Source organism: Trachypithecus francoisi, unplaced genomic scaffold (assembly GCF_009764315.1).
Source record: "Trachypithecus francoisi isolate TF-2019V2 unplaced genomic scaffold, Tfra_2.0 Lachesis_group11, whole genome shotgun sequence".
Lineage (NCBI taxonomy): Eukaryota > Metazoa > Chordata > Mammalia > Primates > Cercopithecidae > Trachypithecus > Trachypithecus francoisi.
The window spans coordinates 35,825,122-35,847,999 of record NW_022681456.1 but is presented as its reverse complement, the minus strand read 5'-3'; the positions used below and the strand labels follow the sequence as shown (position 1 = coordinate 35,847,999).

At 34.5% G+C, this 22,878-nt stretch overlaps 1 long non-coding RNA gene across 1 annotated transcript in view; it reads left to right on the top strand.

Annotated features, from left to right (window-relative positions):
• The window catches only part of LOC117089574, a 67,124-nt gene extending 44,540 nt beyond the window's left edge, over positions 1-22,584 (top strand). Inside the window, exons 8-9 of the long non-coding RNA XR_004439658.1 lie at positions 19,505-19,709; positions 21,497-22,584. This is a non-coding gene — a long non-coding RNA (uncharacterized LOC117089574). The remainder of the gene's footprint in view (positions 1-19,504; positions 19,710-21,496) is intronic.
• Positions 22,585-22,878: the final 294 nt, after the last annotated feature.

Below are 22,878 nucleotides of genomic sequence, written 5' to 3'. Positions count from 1 at the left end.
GCTTTCATTCTTCCCTGCATTCTAGTTAGAATGGAATAATAAAAGATTGACCTCTGGAAAGGGAGCATTATCAATTTATTTATAAATATTTCACCATAGGCATACAGCTGATACTTGAGTTCCTCTGATCTGTTGGTGTCTTAAGTCAAACCTTTAATTTAATGTTATTGAAATCTGTTGAAGTCTGCCTTCAAGTATAAAAAGCTTTTTCATTAATTTGTTGTATGGGATATGGCGTAGTGGACTATATACTGAACTTGCAGGCCAGGTTCTGCCGTCAGCCACTTAGAAGTACAAATACGTCACTTTATATTTTAGGGCCTCAATGTAATTAGCATAAAAATAACCTCTTTCCTCTGAGGTTGAGACAAAGAGTCTGCCTGGTAGGAGAAATCACCTTATAATAAAATTCCCTTAGATGGACAACTGAGCACTACATTCTCTCCTTCTCTCTCTTTCCCCCTCTCTCTCCCTCCCTTGACCCTTACCCTCCCCTCTCATGCTGAATAAAGTCAGAATATTCTGGAGACAACTACAAGTAAGATCAAACATCACCTCCTTGTCCCTCACTCCAGTCCCCAGTACAGGACCCCTAGACTGATGGAGGTGCACCTCTGTTTTCCTAGTGCCAATGTAACTCATTCAATTATACAGCCAGTCAACAAATATATATTGAATGTCTGTTGTGTGATAGGTGTTTTTTCGGGTGATGGTGACATCAGGAACCCAATTCTCTGTGATACTACTTTTGTTTCACTGTGTTAAAATTTTATGCTCGTTTTTATGACTTCCCCACTAGACTATAGCTACGTGGGGAAAGAATTGTGCCTTATTTCCTCAGATCTCAATGGTCTAGCACAATATTTGGCACATAGAGGGTGGTCAATAAAAGATTGCTGGATAAGTTAATTATTAGCTAATAGATTAATATACATGTACACTCATTTATACTCTGAGATTTATAAGAGAGGAAGTATTTATGGAAGACATAGTAAGTATCTGCTATGTTTAATTCAAAGAAATACATTTAATTAACTTGATTTGTTCTGTGACCTTAGAAATGAAACAAATGTAGGATTTTAGAGAAAGTTACAGTTAAATTTCTCTGAGAAGCATTTTCTGAGGTGCCAACAAGAAATTCCTATTCATAAAAACCAGAGGGTCAGGTTAAGCCCATAGAGAAAATAAGATCTTTGGTTTTCATTGTTAGATCTAATAAGTGATTTCCATGAGTCACTTATTTATTTTGTAATTGAGCAAGTAATAAAATGAATTTAGCATCCGCAGCTTTGTTACAAATGAAGATGGACCATTATGTGCTCTTATTTAATACGAAAGTAAATTTTCATGATAGTTTAAAAAATTGGTACAGTGTGTGTTCATAATGCTATTATTCAAAGAGGTGATTATCTAGTTCCTCACAGTAGAATCTTAGTTATTCTATTTGAAAGGAATATTTTCACCAAATTGCCAATTCTTCAATTCATTGATCAAAGTTGCCGTAATCTTTGATCACCTGGGGCATTACTTCCTGAAGCCCAGTAGGTGAAACAAACATTTGTCTTGCGTGTTCACTCTATGTGACATCCACCAAAATAGTCAAAAATTTAAACCAATTCAATTAGTCACTATTCTATTTTGACCCATTCCCACCAATCAACTAGATAAGCTGAATGTTATTTTCCAGTCACTTTTTTTTTTTTTAAGTTGAACTGAGTAGTTGATTTGTCATTGTGGAAACACAATTTATTCACATGGAGTCCATAATTGGTATCTTGTTTCTCCTCTCTGGAATCTTTTTATTGTTTTTTATTTCATCAATTTCTACAGCCATAGTTATGAAAATCCAAAATTTGACTTAAATTTTGAAGTTGAAATTTGTGTTATTATTTTTGTTTGAGACTGGATCAGAGGAGGGGAATTACCTCAGGGAAAATGTTTGTTTAGTGGGCAATTATAATAAACTCTCTGGGAAAGTGTACTTTTTTTTTTTTTTTTGAGATGGAGTCTCACTCTGTCACCCAGGCTGGAGTGCACTGGCGCAATCCCTGCTCACTGCAACCTCTGTCTCCCAGGTTCAGGCGATTCTCTTGCCTCAGCCTCCCAAGTAGCTGGGACTACAGGCATGTGCCACTACATGCTGCTTTTTGTATTTTTAGTAGACATGGGGTTTCACCATGTTGGCCAGGTTGGTCTTGAACTCCCGACTGCAAGTGATCCACCTGCCTCGGCCTCCTAAAGTATGTGAGTCACCATGGCCTGTACTTCTCTTTATTAGAGCAAATACATTACTCCAGAGGGTTTCTCTTTAGAAATTTCTCGTCATTTTTTTCCTTTCATGTTATCTTTCAATTTTCTAAAAAGAAATGCATGAAATAGTGAAAGAAATATAGGGTTTGAATTCTGAAGTATCTGATTTTGAATCCTGGCCCTGGAATTTCCTTTTAATGTGACCCACAGCAAGTTATTAATCTTACTATGCCTCAGTTGCTGCATGTAGGAAATGGTAAGTACTATTTTGAAGAGTAAATGAAATAACTAATTGCAGCAGGATTAAAAGTGGAATGATTGACCTATAGAGATGTTTACTTTGTGGTTGAAACTATGGGGTATGACAGTGACAAAATGACTGTGTCCATTAAGTCTCATAGGCTAACTAGGGTTGTTACTTTATAGCCCCTTTTATACATACACCTTCATGTGTATACCTGTTGGTATAGTTTTAGCTATTGGAAACACTCAATCTAAACCAATAAGACAATATTCAATAGTTATAAAGCCCTATAAGGTTTTTGTATTTTAAAAATTAGTTTCATGAATACAGAATGGAAGGGCTCTGACTTGTCAAAAATACAAATAAGCAAAGATCCAGCAGCTTTAATGGACTGATTTATTCCTATACGCATTTCTAAATATTTATTTATTGAGTTGAGTGCCTACTATGTGCTCAATGTTGAAGATGGAGAGAGAGAGTCAACAAAACAGACCAGAACTTCTGCCTTCATAGAGCTTCTATTCTAGTGTTAACCTATAAATTTAACCCTAAACAAATCTGATGAAGCTGTTGTGAGAGAGAGAGAGAAAAAGAGGGAATTAGCTCTTATATTAACCATATAGACGCAGTTTCCAACTACAGTAAATTAGAACTGTAATGAGTTTTATTTTTATTTTGAACATACCCATATTCTTATGTTTATTTTTGGTGATGTAAATCAAAAGGGGTATGGATAAATTGGAGTGTCTGGGGAAGATAACGCCGTGAATTTTTCTGAAAATCATGTGCTATGGTAAATGGTGTGCTATGGGAAGTGGGTGAAGGAACTAGATAGGTTATGTCCAGAAAAGAACAGGGTCAGGAGAAATGATAGCTGACCTTGAGCAGTGAAGAGCTGATTCAAAGGAAAGACAACAGGTGGAGTTTACATTTTTGCACTGTAGGTCTGGAACCAAAGAGTGGTAGTGTTTTATGATGTAGATGTTAGCTCAAGACAGAACATTCCAATTAGAAGGGTTATTCTTAAATAAGAGGTTGTCAAGGAGCAAGCGGTCACCAGCTTTCTCTTTCCAGAAGGTAACTCAGCAGTAACTGGAAGTACAGGGGCAAGAGTCAAGTCTGGGTAAGAGATTAGAAAAGTGTGCTTTGGATTCTATGACTCTGAAATACCATTCTTGCTCTGTCATTAATTACTGCAATAATTCATAGCCCAGGAAAGCTCAGAGGCAACATATTTTCAGATGACAATATCCCTATGGGTTTCTGACCTTTAAGCTTTCCTAGAATTTTGCAACGCCATAATTATGTCTGTACCTGGAAAATTCTGTAGGAAAAGACAATGAAGTTTTTCTTACTTGTCAACCATCTTCAAGAAATGTTTCCCGAGCATATGGATTTCACTTTTGCTTTCTAAAATAGTGATTGGAGATTTGCCTGTTTAAATCCCCCCAATTTTTGGCCAGGATTGAACATGACAGGTTATTCTAATGCCAAAATATTAATTTCTATGCCATATCTGTGTATTTCATTGGCCAATCTTCTGTAAGTTTTCTGGATTTCGATTAGTTTGTCCTGAACTGTTGACAAGCAAAATTTATCTAACAATTCATTGCATTAAATGCCCGTTCATTCTTGGAAAGTATATTGATTTTTTTTTTCTTAGCAAAGTGACAAATACCATTTTCATGATAATAATAGAGATTGATTACATTTTATGGAACATAGAGCAAGAGCTGATCTTAGTGAGACAACCTTGGGGCTTATAAAAGTGAAAAAATCATTTGAATTAATAATGAAGTTAATGAATTCATCTGTTGCTAATGAAATAGAAGTATTTAGAGAAAAATGAAAAGTTCTGCTGCTACACAAACGCTGTCAAGAATTAAGACCAATTTCAGTACTTCCGAGGTGCTGGTTTTGTGAAACCTTTTTTTGTGTGTATGTGAAACCTTTTAAAAAGTTAATACTCATTGTTTTCAAAGCTAAAGCGATGATATTGATCTCTGGCTTACCTAAGCATGCTTTGTGATAGTAATTATATTGAAAGACATTTTTCAATTAACTTAGGACAAAAGTAAATCATGATCAATGAAAACTAAATTTGAACTATTAAGAAGTCTGTGGGGAGCAGTCTATGTTTCTGATATGATTTATGCTCTAAAATTTCACTAGTTTCCTTTTCACTCTTAACTTTTTATAGTTAGGTCTAAACTAAACCAAATGTTCATATGCTTTATTATTCTTCCTTGCTTCTCAGTATCACTTTCCTTATAACCTAAAAAGCATTATTAAAAATAAAAGAACAAAAAATCTGCACATCTATTATAATCTGAATGTACGTTTTTCGAGAATAGAAATAAGAAACAGAGATGTTGAAGTAAGTTGTGGCAGACCTGGAAGGCAATGCATGTCTAAAGTACAGAATTACTTTCTCTGAAAAATCTTTAAAACAAGGAAACCAGTTCATGTCTGTTCAGGGACCTTGCCAATTTCTTCATCTTTCATCCCCATCGCCTTAGCATTGTACCAAACATAGTATCAAGCACATAGTAGGAGCTCAATAATAATTGTTAAGTGAATAAATATGTTTTCCCAATAGGGAAAAGCAATAAAAATCATCATAGCAACCAATGTTTGTTGAGTTACTAATTTGTGCCACAGAACTTATGTATTTTATCTCTAATATTTATAATTTTTACATTGTTACAGGGTGATAAGTCCCGGGGTGGGGTAAGAAGAAAATAATGAGCATTACTGAAGCTGAATAATATTTCAATAGCTTCTGAAAATATATGTTTATGTATTTGGTATGGTTATGAAGAAAAATGGCCGTGTCTGAGGATTTGAGAAACACCAGAGAATTTACTGTGGATATTTTAAATCTATGATTGTCCTGGACCTAGTAATGTGCTACTATTTTAAAATATTTTCCAATTGTTTCACATGTATATGCTTTGTCTCTTCTATAAACTCTTTGTTGGTAATTTTTTCTTTTTGGTCTTTCCTAGATGCTATCTGTATCATCTAACTACAACTTTGTATTCAAAGAGTTTCTAAAAATCATAGGTCATTCCTATGATGAATCTTCAGTTTTTAGAGAACTATGATACAGAAACTATGTCAACAATAGTTGACTATTTCTTTTTATCATATATCTTAAGAAATCCTTTATTATTTTTTCCTTTTATTGGAATTGTAAGTTTACATTATGGAAAGAATACTTTTGCTCTAGCAACTAATGTTTGCTCATATTCTCACAGTTTGTAAAACATGACTTTGAAAGTAACTTAAATAAAACAACAGGTATAGGGTGTGCTAATTGCCATCACATTTTATAAAACCCTGCAGTAAATAGCTTAGTCATCATTTCCTATCTGAATAGACTTGGCAAAGCTGTTCGTTTTCCTATAAAGTACACAGCCAGCCAGGGATACATGTATATCAGTGGTGCTATTAAATATTTGAAAACTTGATTCAATGTATATTAAATATACATTTATAATGTATACATTTATAATTTACTTTTTCCTTCATATTTCTTACCATTAGGAGTGAAGGTAGATTAGAACACATTGCTGAAAAATGCACAGGTAAACCCTAAAAATGCATAGATCTACCTAATAATATAGAGAAATTCATGATGAAGTTATGTTCTTTCTATGGTATTTAAAAGTTCAAAGAACTTTTCTGAATCAAAAGATTTTATGTTAGTTTTGTGTTAATTATTTTAGAAATTGCTATATAGGCTATAGAAAAAATCCATCTTTATATTATATGCAATTAGTAATTTAAAGAGCATCTATTGGGCATCATTTTGAAAATGAATTGCTGTAAAATTACTTCCTGCATATTACAAGCTACAATATTCTATGGGAAGTAAATACCTAACATTTACAATATTCTGTGGGAAGTAAATACCTAATAGTAGTATTATGAGTGGTATAGTCTTATGAAAGGTATCTAACGAATGATCAAGTATCATAATTACATAATTTAGCCTATAAGTTCTAGTAATATGTGTATGTATTTATTTCAGACTCTACTCTTTAAAGATTAGATATCATAAGGTCTCCTCTTATTAGATGGAAAGATTGATAGATGAATAAAAATGGAAAGTTTTTGTAACATAAGTCAATACATGTGTCATTCACTTTTCTGAATGATTTTTAAAGACTGTAATTTCACTTAATTTTGAGAATGAATCAAACAGAAAGGAAGCCAGCTTCTCCTTCACACCATCTTCAAGTGACACTGTTTTCTCAAGTTATTTAAAAATCTTTGGCAAGCATTTAATATATTTTTCAAATATTATATAAGTTAAATTTTTAAATTTATTAAGTTACAGAAGAGTTGTACTCATTGTTAAAAAAATCTGAGTGATACAGACTTGCAAATTAAAAGGGGGAAAGCCTTATCTTTACTTTGTTTTGCATTCTCCAGATCTGCTAGTTAAGGTTTTTCTTTAAAGAAAGAAAAACATACATATATACACATAGAAACACCGCTTTTATCATTAAAAATTGGATTACTCTATATGTATTTTTCTATAATTTGCTTGTTCAAATCAATTATTTGTCTTGAGCATTATCCCACAATAACAAGTTTTTCAGAATCTGAGATCATAACTGCATAGTTTTCCATAGTACACATGCACTCTGATGTTCTTGTAAATTGTCTCACACTTTTTTCTGTAAATTAATAATTATACGAACATCTGTGTGTGTGTGTCTGTGTGTGTTTGTGTGATCCTTCTATTTATCATCATGGGCTTCTGTAGTTACTTTTCTAAGCTAGACTATAGTCATTTTTTATCATTAAGGAGTATGTGCATTACAATTTTTCTTATGCATTACCAGTGGTCCCTTGAAATGATGTATCAATTTGAACTCCCATAAATAAGTATCAATTGTCCTCTTCCCAGGACCTTCACCAGCACTGAATATTACTTAGTCTCTTAATTTTTGACAAATATTTCAGTATTTATGGATGATTCATTAATTTTTCTAATAATTATCCAAACTTATTTTTATTTCTCTGAATGGTTAAAATTGAGTAAGACCTTCTGAAAATGGATACTTGAAGTAGAGTTATCAGAGATAAAGTAAAGCACTTTTTTAAAGCTTTTTAAAAAGATAATAGAAATATTTTATTGAAATTAGTTCAACTTCAATCATTCTTAAAAAATAAATTAGAATACTGATACAATCATGGCTCACTGCATTCTCAAACTCTGGGCTCAAGGATCTTCCTGCCTCAGCCTCCGGAGTAACTGAGACTACAGGCACCTGCCACCATGTCCAGCTAATTTAAAAAAAAAAAAAAAAAAAAAGTTGTTTTTGTAGAGATGAGGTCTCACTATATTGCCCAGTCTGGTCTTGAACTCCTGGCCTCAATCTGTTGTCCTGCCATGGCATCCCAGAGTGTCAGGATTACAGGCGTGAGCTACTGGACCCAGCCAAATCTTACCTCTTCAGTGAAGAATTCTATATCTTTATCCCTCAATGGTCATCCTCTGCATCGTACATCTTCATCACACATTTGGTACTTAGGGTTTAGTATTGTTACTTATGGCTCATGTGTAATTCTTCTTTTTGTCTCTGACAGTCCCTTACACATAATGAACACTGTAAAAATGTGTTGGTTGGTTGAGTGAGTGATCATGTAATTAGACTATGAAGGAGCAGGTCAGGGTCTGTATGTCAATCCCAGGAAATCACTTCTTGACATTTGATGGCTTGTTCTACTCCAGGGAGATTTCATTGCTATCTATTCAAATTGGATATTGCTTGTTTTGGTGACTACAACAAAAGCTAATGCTTACTATTTGTTCGAGTTTATTAATTGCATATTTGAATCAGTCTATATCAAGTGCTTGGCAAATTGTATCCATATCAAAGTTAGAGTTTTAAAATTTTATTTGAAATCTAATGTTATACAATCATTCAATTTTTCCCCAGTAGGTCTATGTTCCCAAAGGCCTAGCTTGCTTAGCTCTTTTAAAGTAGTTCAGCTTTCTTAAAAGAAAACTGTTTAGATGTTCAGAATCAGTTCTTATCAGTAGCTACAACATAACTTTTTGGTGAGATCATTAAATACAACATTTCTCACAGGCACAGAACTCTAAGTGCCTGTGCTATCTTCTTACTATAGTTATAGAACCAGGTTATATAATTTGGTTAAGCTTTGAGTATAATGTGGCAATGTATTCATAAAAGTTGAAATATACTTCATGCTACTAAAAATGATACTTTTCTGAGAATGGAAAACAGGACTAGCATGTATTTACCAATGTTATTCAAGATTGTCAAGAAAAGCATTATTCATTTGGAAAAAATAATTGATGATGAGGTAGGAACATTGCAAATACTGTTTCAAGGAATAGGAAATTTTGCAGTATCTACTTCTCTTATTTTGAAAGTCAAGCACTTAGTAAAGTCACCTTGGAAAAATGGATGTGATTTATTAATTTATTGTTTGTCTGGACTGAAAATGTCTACACAAAAAGATATCCATCAGACATATATATTTCTTTCTCTTAAAGTTAACAATTTAGTACAATAGTGGAACGTCTTTGGCCATCCTGGTCTCCTGTAGGTTTGGCTGTGGAGGAGCAGGTGCGAGCTTCCAAACTGTCTTTACAAGTGTCGCAGTGGGGCTTCCCTGCCATGCCTCTGCAGGAGACAGCTCATCTGTTTAATCCTTATGTTTTAGTCAACCTTTCTTATTATGCAGACAGGGCTCTGAGCCTCAGCTGGATTTTTGACTCTCTCAATGAATTGATGAGGCTCTTTGATCTTAACTGTGTATTGCATCTGTTTCATCCTTCCTCTTAATGCAGTCCTCCATACTCTTATTTTAGTGGGTGCTCCTAAAATAAATTAATAATTATACAAACAAAAATTGCCATTATAAAACCTAGGCACAAATTCCACTTTTCATCTTGGCCTTTTTTTTTTCTTTTTGGCATGATAAACTTTCTTGAAAAATCCCCCAAACAATTTTTAATTCTGTTACTTTATAAGGGACTACCAGATTTGAGAGTATTTAATTAGGTTCCTATGAGTGTGTATGTGTTTTGTAGAGTCAAGTTTGCATAAAAAATGGGAACTGCCAATCTTTACAATTTAGTCAATTTTATGATAGCATAATATCTTTTTGATAGACCATATTGTAGCAAAAGGCATACAACCTACGTAGAAAAATCTACCATGGAAACATAAGGATCCTGCTGGGCAGTGTTCCTCTGTTTGATAGGAGTGAGAAAGTCTGAGTTGCAGAGAAAATCAGTTAGAATCAGAACAAATCCATATGGAGAATCCATTCTAGGTCATAGGGTGCTAAAATATAATCTTTCTTGAAACAAATTTTTAAAATGAAATGTGTACATTCTTATGTGAGGTGGGAGTGAAGGAATATTGAGGAAACAGTGAAGGGATATTGTTTGCTTACCCACCCGAAATCATTTAGAGTTATGATTAATTGAGCCAGAAAGTAGCTGTTTTTATCTGAGTGACCTTTGATATTCTAATCTGGTATTTTGGAGATTTGTATGAATTATTTTTAACTCTCTATGAGTCTTCATTTATCTTTAAGTATACGATAATCTTGTGATGATAATGCAATGTCAAAGCTGTCAGAACAATTTCAGTTGAGCAAAAAACTGATGTTTTCTAAGAGCCAAAAGCCCTTGAGAGAGTTATGAAAAAGTCTCTCTCCAAGAGGAGGAATATTGTGATAATGACCTTTTAGTTTATTAAACATTTACTTTATCCCAACATACATATGTATGGATGTATGTATAATATACTAATAACCATTTATGAAATACCAGAATACATTTTTTCCTTAGTTACACTGAGACATAAAATAAATATGTAAAGAAGTTGATTTCTAATCATAACTCTATAATACTGCTGTTTTAAAAACATTCAGATACTTTCCTCCATTCAAAAGTATCTCCCAAGCCCCCGCATAGTACTCAATCCTGAACTAGGGAGATTTTCCTCACTATTTTTGTGCTTCCCATATGGAATCTGAGAATAACTGTGCAGGAAGGAAATGTGAAAGGTTACTCAATTCTTCTTTAGGCAGAGCCTCTCTGAAACCCCCTGAAAATCATTTTACCCCCCAATATTCAGTTTGTCTATCTCGCCACAAACTGAGATGTGACTTTATTTATTTATTTTCCCAGTTAACACTTCAATTTGAAAGAAAGTATCTAGAAACCAGCCAAGGAAACAGTTGGTTTCAGTGAGCATTTGATTTAGGTTTCCTGATTTTATTTGTTTTAGTTTCTTATCTCACATACTTGATTGCTGTGTTTCTTCTATTAAAGTGAAATGAAAACGTCTACACTCTTAGTCTATGATGATTTTGTGCTACTTGAACTTGTGAAAGTTATGATCTGGCCTCTTTTGCATAAAGTGGATCAACACACACCATTGTATTTCCATGCTTTCTTGTGATTTATAAGTCCCTAAAAGTTCCAACTTTGTTAAAACATGTCCATTTGCTCCATTGATATAACTCCCAAGTAAGTGCATGTTACTATATGAGAACTCATTTAAAAGATGCTAAGTTGCTTCATGCACACTTCCTTGTATTCATCAATTCTGATCTATATTCATTCTTAACTTGCTTTCTTATTACTTCCTAATAGAAACTGGGTGAGTAAATTTACCTCCATGATTCTTCCTAAATGTGAAAAGTGATCCTCTTACACTACTCTTCAGAAACACTAGGAGAGAAAACATATAGGCTGTGTGGGTTGGGATACGGTTTCTAGCTACGAACTGCCATTAAATGCCCTTATGCTCTCTAATCATGCCTTTTGCTTTATGGTCACATGTGGCCTCACTTCTTGACCATCTCCCATACCTATAAAATTTCAGAGACTCAACCTTGGGTTCCAGAAACTGCCCAAGGCTGTGTTACTTTTAAACTCAGAAGTTTGAACAACTCATTAGTGGGTCATGAAATCAACTTAGTAGATCATAACCTAGGTTAAAAAAGTAATAAAAAGATGAGAAATATGAATGCATTTCATGTTAGTAAGGGTATTATTTCATGAATATATTTTATCAAATATATTTCAAGTGTGTGTGCACTGCTTGGTTGTATGGTAAATATTTTCTTACCATAGATTTCAGTCAAAAAAGCCTGAAAAACAGAACATTGAGTGAGATCATATAGCCTCTAATAAGCTTTTGTGTGGATTATTGGGTTTAGAATTTAGAGGATTATTTTACCATATCCAAATTTGATTATTTTTTTCGTGAGTTATCCTCCAGAAAATCAAGGGCATTAGCTCACAGCAATAGGCAAATAATAATGGAAGCTTAGTAAGTGCTTCCAGAATTGTTTCAAGCTAGGCTGTATCAGCTTCCTGAAGGTAAAATGTTCTTACTGATTGAACCATTTAGTTTGAGGTAGTCATATAAGAAAGAGACACGAGCATTTAGTTGCACAAACAAAGCATACAGTTCACAGAAAAAGGATTTTGTTAATACCTTATTTTGTTGTTGGGTCAAGCAGAGTGAATAAATTATGACTCTATACTTGTGTTATGACAAGAAAGGAAATAATAATTATCACTCTTTTAAAATATCTGAAGATTAAAATCTTTGCCTTTCATTTAAAAACACCTTTGTAAATGTGATCATTGTTTTTATTAAGAATGATACGTGGGGAATAGGGAGAGATTAGTCAATGGGGATGAAATTAGAGTTAGATAGGAGGAATAAGTTCAAGTGTTCTGTTTGGTTAACAACCTTGTATTGTATATTTCAAAATAGCTAGAAGAGAGGATTTTGAATGTTATCACCTCAAAGAAATGACAGAGGTATGAGGTGATAGATATGCTAAATACTAATTTGATTACTATACAATGTATACGTGTATTAAAACATCACACTGTACTCCATAAAACATCACACTGTACTCCATAGTAGTTATTACATGTGAATTAAAACAACGATTAAAAAGAATGATATAATTTTTTTTATTGCCTCTGTATCCACCAGAAGTTAGCATAGGGAGGAAATTCTAATTGTACTACTATTGCACACTTGCATCTTATCTCATGACTGAGAAATATTTAAGTACTGTTCAGCAAGGTAAGCATGAGAAAGAGAAGATAAGAATTCACGTAACTGGCTGGGCGCAGTGACTCACGCCTGTAATCTCAGCACTTTGGGAGTTCGAGGCGGGCAGATCACAAGGTCAGGAGATCAAGACCATCCTGGCTAGCATGGTGAAACCCCCGTCTCTACTAAAAATACAAAAAATTAGCCAGGCATGGTGGTGGGCACCTGTAGTCCCAGCTACTCAGTAGGCTGAGGTGGGAAAATGGCGTGAACCCGGGAGGTGGAGCCTGCAGTCAGCCGAGATTGCGCCACTGCGCTCCAGCCTGGGCCACAGAGTGAGACTCCGTCTCAAAAAAAAAAAAAAAAAATTCACATAACTATATGACTGATATCCATTGTGTTCTTTACAAAGTATGTCATTCTTTCTGTAACATCTGTGGTGGAATATAACCTTAGTATTATACAACCACCACCAGCAGCTGCAGCATTTTTGAGCTTAGCAGAAATGTAGAATGTTGGGCTCCATCCTGGACCTACTGAATCAAAATCTTCATTTTAGCAAGATCTTCAGGTGATATACATAACCATTAAAGTTTGAGAAGGCCTGGTATACAGGATAAGTCTTACCAATTGCCGTATAGACCTATGTTCACTTCATGGATAACATTTGCTCTGGAGAAGAAAACTGAACCAGTAGAGAGGGTCAGCAACTGTTCATACCCTAGAGCTGTGATAGGCCACCTAATGGTGTCTAAAATACCGATGCTGACAATGACACTGCTGCTGCTGTGGATAACACCCATTATCAGGTGATTCCAAGTGTTAGCCATTTTGTCTAATATGTCAACTAACCTGTTTAACTATCATCTACCTCCTGAGTTTTATGCTGTTTTATAGACAAGACAATTGTTACCTAGGATCACCACCCCCTTGTAAATACAAGCATTCTGATGACTAGCATCAGGTGTGCCCAAGGTAGAGTCTGTGACTAGGAGCTGAACTTTTTAAAAGTAAGACAGACTATTTGTTTGAAATAGGAAGAAACTATGACACTTGAAAGATTCCTATGAAGGTGTCAATTGAAATTTGTTTAGATAATATTTGTAATGAGCAATGTGTTCTCCAATTTGTGTATTTGAAAAGAGAAGTAAAGACTTGTTTTAAGCTCATATCATGTGTTCAGGCTATCAGATCACAATTTATTATGTATTATATGCTGTGTGGCATCTTAAGCCCCATTAGAGGCCCTTAGCCCTGGACATTCAACTGGCATCTAAAGGATGCCTTGAATATGAGCTGCCCTTCTGAGGACAAATATTTGTACATTGATAACATGGGGAAAGGACTCTTTACTTGAAATGGCTTTAGAATTGTACAGAACATAGAAATGTGGTTTGTCTCTTGGGTGCTAAATTAAATCCTTTTAAAAGAAGTCATCCTTTGAGAAAGGAGATGCAGGAATACCAATATTTTGACGTTTATTGGGTGACAAAAATCAAGTCAGTCAACAAATAGTTTTGAAAATCGCATTGAAATGCAAATTGGAAGCAAAAGGTAGTGAGGTCATTTTATGGTGCAGAAAAACAATGCTGTGTGTACTGCTGATCAACTAGGTAGACATTAGCTGGTGGATCATGGCCATGAGTACAGGAAATGGAAGAATTTCTATAAATGAACTAGGATAGACTGATTGCATATTCAAGTAGGAATAATGACTTTTTAAAAAAGTTATTACATTTGTTCCTGGTTTAAAACGAGAGCTACATATATAACATAAATTCATACAACATCAAAAGATATACTGTAAAGAGTAGTTGCTTCACCTCTTCTGTCCCCAGACCCAAGTTTCCCTACTGACACAACTACCATGAGCAGCTCCTTGTATATTTTTCAGAAATATCCTCTAAATACCTCATAATGAGTTATGAAACATCCTCATAAATAAACAGTATATGCAAAATCCTTGTTAAACAAAAGGATAATATACCAGGGGTCCCTAATCCCCTGGCCACGAACCAGAGTACAGGTCTGTGGCCTATTGGGAACCAGGCTGCACAGCAGGAAGCATCTGGTCTGCGAGTGAGAGAAGCTTCATCTGTATTTACAGCCACTCGCAATCACTCGCATTACAACCTGAGCTTCGCCTCCTGTCACATCAGTGACAGCAGCATTGGATTCTCATAGGAGTGTGAACCCTGTTGTGAACTGTGCATGTGAGGGATCTGGGTTGCACACTCCTTATGAGAATCTAATGCCTGATGATCTGTCACTGTCCCCATCACCCTCAGATGGGACTGTCTAGTTGCAGGAAAACAAACTCAGGGCTCCCACTGATTCTACATTTTAGTGAGTTGTATAATTATTTCATTATATATTGTGATGTATTAATAATAGATATAAAGTGCACAATAAATGTAATGCACTTGAATCATCCTGAAACCATCCCCCACCCCACTTCCAGTCCATGGAAAAATTATCGTCTTTGGAACTGGCCCCTGGTGCCAACAATTTTGGGGACCGCTGTAATATACAATACACATTGTTCTGCACCTTTCTTCTTTTTCTTAAAATGTATCATAGAAATAATTTCCTATCAGTACTCCTACTTATACTTTATTCATTTTAATGGCTCCATGGCATTCCACAGTATGAATATAACATACTTTATTTAACCAGTTACCATTAGTGAATTTTTAGATTAGTCTCAGTCTTTTGCTATCATAAATAATGCTGCAACTATGATCCTTATCCATGTATTGTCAAGCATATGTGTCCAGGTCTTCACATTCAAAGTCCTGATTTATTTTTACTAAAACTGGGCTAGCAATGGGGAAAAAATAACCAAGTAGCACAGGAGGCAGGGTAATAATAATAATTGAAAATAGTATTTACTATGTGGTAAGTAATTTATAAGTATACATTTAATTCTTAAAAATCTAGAGGAAGATATTTATTACTATTATTATTGTTGTTGTTATTACTGATTTAAGTGAGAAAGCTAGGATATGAATTCACCCAAGAAGCTTGTCTTTGGATCCCTTGCTCTTGTTTGCTACACTGTACTGTTTCTTGGTGATTCTGCTGCTACTTTGGCAATGAGAGTGCATTTATTGGATACCTACCATGTGCTCAGCAGATGGCATGTGTTAGTCACAGTCTTCATGATAGCACCATGAGACATGAGACGTTGTTGTTGTTTAACAGATTCTTAATAAGGTTTAGCAACTTGTCCAAAGTCCCAGAGCTAGTAAGCAAGGAGCTAGGAATGACCTGGAAGCATGATGTCTGACTCTTGTGACTAAGGCACGGCAGAGAAGGGAGTTTCAGGTATTGCTTCTACATCTAGCAGGCTGGAAGGCAGAAATAAAACTAATATACATATGAGGCTTAATTAAACGTATTGAAGTGGTAAGAGGAATAGGAAGGGCTGTTACAAGGACCAATGGAAGACAGTTGGTGGGGCACAAAAATAAAAGCGTCTGTAGCAGAGAGAGGAGGGCTTAGTGGGTCCGTGTGGATCCAGAATGCACTCTTCTCTATGGAGAATGTTTCCAAATCTAGATTGCTTTGTTCTCACCAACTGCTTCAACCTTTAAAAAAACATTCCACACCTGTACGTTGTATTTATACCTTCAACAACCCATTGTCGTTAGAATGGCAACAATCAGAATGGAACCTGTAGTGCTTGCATGCCCTAGAGAAAAAACAACCTTAGGTGACTGCTCTGAGTCGGACTTTGTGGCCACAGGGAGCAGAAATCAGCAAGTGCCCGCATTAGAAAATAAAAGTAAGAGTGCCGAGAACAGTAAGAGTGCTGAGTTTCTTCAAGGCAATGCCAGTTTCTCCAGGTCAATTTCTCTTATTTTAATCTCTGTTTCCAGCAGTTCTGCCTCTTTGTAGGTATGCCATAAGCAGCCATAAAATGGCAAAACTGTATGATCTACAGGTCTAGTAAAATTATAAGTCAGGTAGGTCTTATAGAAATTATAATTTTAACTGAAGTCCTCTGTATCTATTGGTTATTATTATTGCTGTTATTGTTTTATAAATCAATTTTACTATCTAGACCATATTTCTGTGTTTGGTCTTTTAGGTTTTGAATACTGAGTTTTCCTGTTTCAGAATATCTCATTTAATGCAGTGAAGTTTTGGTAATATTTCACAGAAAATAAAAAGGTATAGCACAAATATGTCAGAATTAATTATTTCATGATGGTTATAATAAAAATAATAACCAAGATATATAATTAGTGTTGCCTGTAGGTCAGAAAATATGCAGAGTTTTATGTACATTATCTGGTTTAATATTAAGAACCTATCAGGTAAGTATTACAATTATTACTGTTGTTCCCATCTTACAGATGGAGTCTTTTATTCTACATTTTGAGATTAACAATTAGAATGGCAAGAAAGCAAACTTTTGTAAAAGAAGAAAATACTTTCTAATTCTACAAAACATATTTTCTATGTTAACACTTCTCCATCCAGTCTTTCTTCAGGTATACTCAGTAATCAATATATGTACACTTTGTATTCTGCTTTTTAAATTCAGTATAGTCATAAAAACTTGGTTTTATCCGTCTTTCATATTACCATATAATGACTGCCTATGATTAATTGCCAAAATTACATCTTGATTTCCTTCTTTGGAGACATTGTTTCCATTCTGTCTTATAAATACTATTGCAATGAAAAAATACTGTATACATAGCATTATTTTATTCTCTGGGAATTTCCTAGGAAAATGTCCCCTCTTCCACTCAAAGAGTGAAGATCTTTCTGACTCATTCTAACTCTCTGAGTCGAAGTCATTTTCATAGGAACAAATAGAGTGAACATTATTAATGCTTGTTTTAAAATCTTAAGAGAAATGTCTACTTTGAACTCTTTAAAAATAAAGTCTTTTCAGTATTTTAAAGATATAATTTTGAATATATATGCGATTAATATATGGGTAATCCATATAAAGCCTAAAGAGTTAATTTTTGCATCATTTAATTTTAAAAGTAAGTGAGTGGGCTGAGGAGGATGATATATGCAAGGTAAGTATTTATTCTTCATCGACATGTATTTCTTCAGAAACTGCTATGTGCCAGGCTGTACAGCAGTTGCCAAGGCTATGATAATGGATGGGACAGAAACAGCTTATTTCCAAATAGGGCATCACTGAAAGTCATATCACAGAGTCTTTGTCCTTGACATTGTGCCACAACACATTCTTGTACTGATATTTCTGATTTCTTTGTTCTTTTGCTTTTATGGAATCTGACTCATTTTTTACTATCAGCCCAAGACACAAAGGATAAAGAGTATCTTACTCTCAGAAAGATATCTATATCCATATAGATATAGATATATAATTTCTAAGAATTTCTGAAATCGTCTTTTCTCCCTCCCATGCCCGTTTTGGTGGGACTTTAGAAACCTTTTTGTCTTCCGAGGATGAAAGTATCTTGCTCTGTAGTTTTAGGAATCTCTAAATCATCTCATCCTCATTGTATATATCTTAGGTTGCATCTAAGTACATTTATCAGTTTATCTTTGCAGCACTTTAAGCTAAACAGAGATTTTGGGCCCTCCGTGGCAGGAATGTTCTCATGTAAAAATAAAATGTAATTTAGGATATGTATCATGAATTATTAATATAGTGTACCACAACTGCAGTTTTCACAGATAGAGATAAAACATTTTGGGTTGTGTTCAGCAGCCAAATATACACACTTCTTAGGTAAAATCAACTTCAGAATCACATTTTAACTTTTCCCTAAATTTCTCCATCCCAGAAAGACCTACTAATTTATTGATAAATATAACTTTATTACTTTATGATATAGAATTCTCTTTCAAATTCTGCTGTGCAACCTTTTTATTTTGTTGATACGCAAACATGTTGGTGGTAATTCTTTAGTAAAAATCGCATCAAGGTAACAGCTTACCATGTAGATCAAGCCTTTTGCTGCTCCATTGGATGCTTCGCTCTGAAAAATATTGTTATGTCATTTTGTGGGAATGCTTCTATGCATTACCTAATATATATTGAGATTTCAGTAAATTCATTATGCATGTGTTGTGTATATTGATCAATCAATAGATACACACTTATATATGATTTCAGTAGACAGACTTTTTGAAGGGAAAATTTGCATTAAAATGTGATGGTATCTTCCCCCTGCTTAAATTTGTATGTTATTTTTAGCTGACATGCCTGAATTAGTTTTCAAACGTTTTTACATAAAAATATAATTTGAACTTTTAGCAAAGATAAGTTTCAGGAATTGGATTTATAGAGTACTCGTCTTCACGAAAAAGGGATATATGGAGATAATTTCATAATGTCAGAATACTGATTCCACAGGTTGACTTGGGCTACCTTGTTGTAAAGCTGGCTCTGCTGGGTAACAGCTGACTCATAGGTATCACCAACACAGCACAGAGGTAGAGAAGAAAATATTAATACAAGGGCATCTGAAAAAGGAGCTGTGATCAATTTCCTAAAACTTTCCTTAAATTTCTAATATCCTGTAGCCTTAACATTGGGATTGAAGTCCTCCCTGTTGCAACTTAGCACATACCCTACTGTCTGAACTCAAAACCCTAGGAGCTACTGTCTGAGATCTGAATGTATTATTGGTTCCAAATCAATCTTGTCACTCCTCAGAAAGCAATGCAAGATAATAAGTAGTATTCACCTGATTGCTTTCCTGCTCCGAGACAGCTGGTGACGCGTGTCTTCCTGATAACCAGGAGTTTCAGATCTAAGGCAGGGATAAAGGAAAACTGGAAGCTCTCGGAATCTAAATGTGACAGTCGATGGCTGAGGAGAGGGTCAGAAGGAATAGAATCTGTGACACGTATGAGAAAGAAACAAAATTTATCTGCTCTGGTTACAATGATTAGATGTCTCTTTGTCTGGCTTTCCTTGCAGTGGGTGACTGATCGTCCCCGCCGGCTGGCTAATGTCATAATTAACAAAGTTACTACTACATCTGCAAAGTTTAATCGAAAAATTTGCCAGTGATATGATGGCATTGTCACAGAGATCACAAGGGACACGGAGTCGACTTTTGCTCAAGGTGGAACGACAGAGCTGTGTAGGCAAGATGAGAAATTGCAAACTTGTTCGGCCAAAGGTATGTTTCTTTCATAATTCCACATCCTAGATTTTCTTATTAAGATTTTTGTTTGATGGTTCATGGGTTCTTTTTTTGTTTCTTGACCGAAATGATTCAGAAAAAGATCCATATGCTTTTCGGGCATTTATAACATATTCTCTGAAAGCTTTTTTTTCCCCCTAAATCTGTAAATTCATAATATAACTAAACAGATTTTGATGATGAAAATGGAATATAAAGCAATATTTTCCCTGTTGGGTCTAGCTAATCTTTATCGGTTTTCAGAATAAGTATTTGGTAACAAATATCAGTGGGACATTTATATTGTATAGCATTGGATTTATTTTGCTCGACAATGTAAAAGCCGTTGCTCTGCTTTATTCTATTGTGTCAACCTAATTCTAGGAAAAGAGAAAAGCAAAGTTATAGAATATGTAGAAGTTCTATTTTAGTTTCAAGACATGCTCAAAGGAAAAGCTAAGGTCTTGACTTAAGTCGCACAATGTAATTGGGGCTTTTTGAAACAACATTTATGAAGACGACTATCTCTTGAAATTATGTGCTGTTCTCCAGGGCCAGTCTGGTCAGACTATTTACGTGTATTTTCTTTTTACTGTAATTTGCTTTGCTTGATTGAATATTCAAGATTTGAGGAGTTTCCCAAACGACAGTCTTCCTGTATTGCTAATTAATGAGTGTGAATATTGATGAGGAACGGCATGCACCTCTGTGTATGTGGCTGTGCACTTAATCTAAGTACAGAGAGGGAGGAAGAGGTCTCAAAAAATATGCAGAAGGCAAGTTTGGGTTATTTATGCTGTGTCACACCACCGTTACAATATCTAGGCAATCGATTTGCAATATAATTGGGGACATATATTAAGATTCTTTCCCTCCACGGTCATCTGGGTCACTATATCATGGCAAAATGCAATAATTTGTCTTTTGCCCATTACTATTGTCTTTTGTGTTAATAGCAGTTTTTAAATGTCATGAAATAACAATTTGGAAACAAATTTTGCACAGCATGTATATTTTAATAAGCTCATTGAAACTTTCTCATGGTTTTATTTCTAATAATGGGAGACTAGACGTTATCAATATATTCATTTTAAAATTTGCGGTCACATTTTATGTTCTCAAATAAAAAATGAATCATTTTATGGGATTATGAATTTTAAAGCCTTTGAGTGTCCAGATAATTTTAAACACTGTTTATCAAAATTTTGGTGGAAATTTGACTTAACAGATTTGGTGGAAATTGACTTAACCGAAATTTAATGACATCGGTAAGAAAAACTGAAAGTGGAGATTTAAATCATTATTTTATTATATTCTGGACACCATTTTTACAGGAGAGTGTTATTCTTATAATAACTATCTTTTTGTTTGTCTTTTGTTTCCTTAACTTTGAGTCCCCACCCTAGCCCAATGTCTGGCACATAATAGGCATTCAGTAGGTATTTATCAAGTGAATGAATTAATGAATTTAAGTATTTCCTCTGTTATTCAAAGGTGGTTAACATTTGCTTCCTCCAAATCAATAAGTTTTGTATGCAGTAAACATTGTGAATAGAAATAAGTAGATGAATGGCACAATCACAGACAATAGGGAGGATTAAGTGCCTAAAATCATATATTGTTATTTTAACCTAAACACCATAATATTTTGTGTAATTGAGATTTGGTATTGTCAGAACTCTGTTGGAGTATTGAAGGTCTATGAGGATTAGATAGTGCCCAGAAAGTGGTTCACAGCTGATGTCCCGGTTTTAGTTTTAGTTTTTTTTTTTTTTTTTTAACAGGATTATCTCCAGAGATGTGTAGAAATGAACTCTCATCAGAGTTTCAAAGGAATTAACGTTTTTTGGTAAAATGTCCTAATGTAAAGAGTTAGAAGATTAGTGATACATAATGAAAGCAATGCATTCTTTCGCATGGAAATGGGAATATAATAAATGTCCTGCAGGTGATTGGCGTTGTAGCAATTTTATTGAAGATTAAAGTTTGATTGACCTTTGTTAGGGTGATTAACCCTTCTGAAATTAAAAGCCAGAGCTGAATTATCCTGCTCAATTTAAATGCAAACATCGAGCAGGTCGTATGTCATTCAAATAATAATAAGAAGAAAATCTTCCTATTTTAATTTTCATTTTTGCACTTCTGAATGGTATGCTGCTTTAGAGGGACCATAGCTCTCGCAAAAGCATTCTGGTGGCAGAGAATATAGAATAACATTACAGATAATTGGGAACATATAGAAAGAGTCCCAAGCACTACTGCCTGCATTCAAAACATCAAAACCACCATCCCAACAAAAGCAGGGAGTGTGAAGCCAATCTATGCACACTGAAAATGCATGGTCCCAATAGAAAAACAACCTAGGGATGTCCTGAAGGGGTTAGGAATAAATAACAATGACATCTCTATTCTAGTTCAGTGCCAACCACTGAAACTGCATATCATATCCATGTTAAATCTACAAGATGTCTCCTGAAAATGCGTGCTTTTTGGTGCAGTTGCTTATGAAGCAATTTCTAAAAGTTGATTATGTCTGATGTCTGGAATTTCACTCTCCATGATCTCTGATAGTTTCTGAATATATTCAGTGTTTTCATTAAGTTCAAAATGCTATAGGAGAAGCTAACTAATTAGATGCAATGCCATTTAATGGTTTAGTTTTATTTTTCTTTGTTAAATTTTCTGAGCCTTGGTGAAAAGTTGTGTATTCACATTGCTTCAAAAACTGGTTCCATTTTTCATATCATATTAATTTGTTTAGTTCTAAGTCAGTGAATATTTTTAGTTTTAGGTCCCATCACATAGTGAATGCATCTTCCTTTTATGTGTCTGTGAACTATTAAAATGATAATAAAGGTTCTTTTCCTTCCATATGTAATTTATTTCTCTCTTTTCATCAAAGAATTCACTCTGAATCTGTCAAGGTAGAAAAGTCCAAGGCATTATAGTGTAAAAATTAAGAAGCCTGAGGTGCTATTTTATTTTTGCACAAGCTTTTCATGTATTCTTTTAACATCCTTCTGAAAGATAGGCTCCTACTCCCAGCCTGTGAAGAAAGTCAAAAATGAAAAACTTGTGATAGAGTGACTGAGATTATTCAGCTGGCAAAGTCACTCCGGCATCCTCTAGAGAGTTGGATAATACATTGAAGCATAGATTAATAATA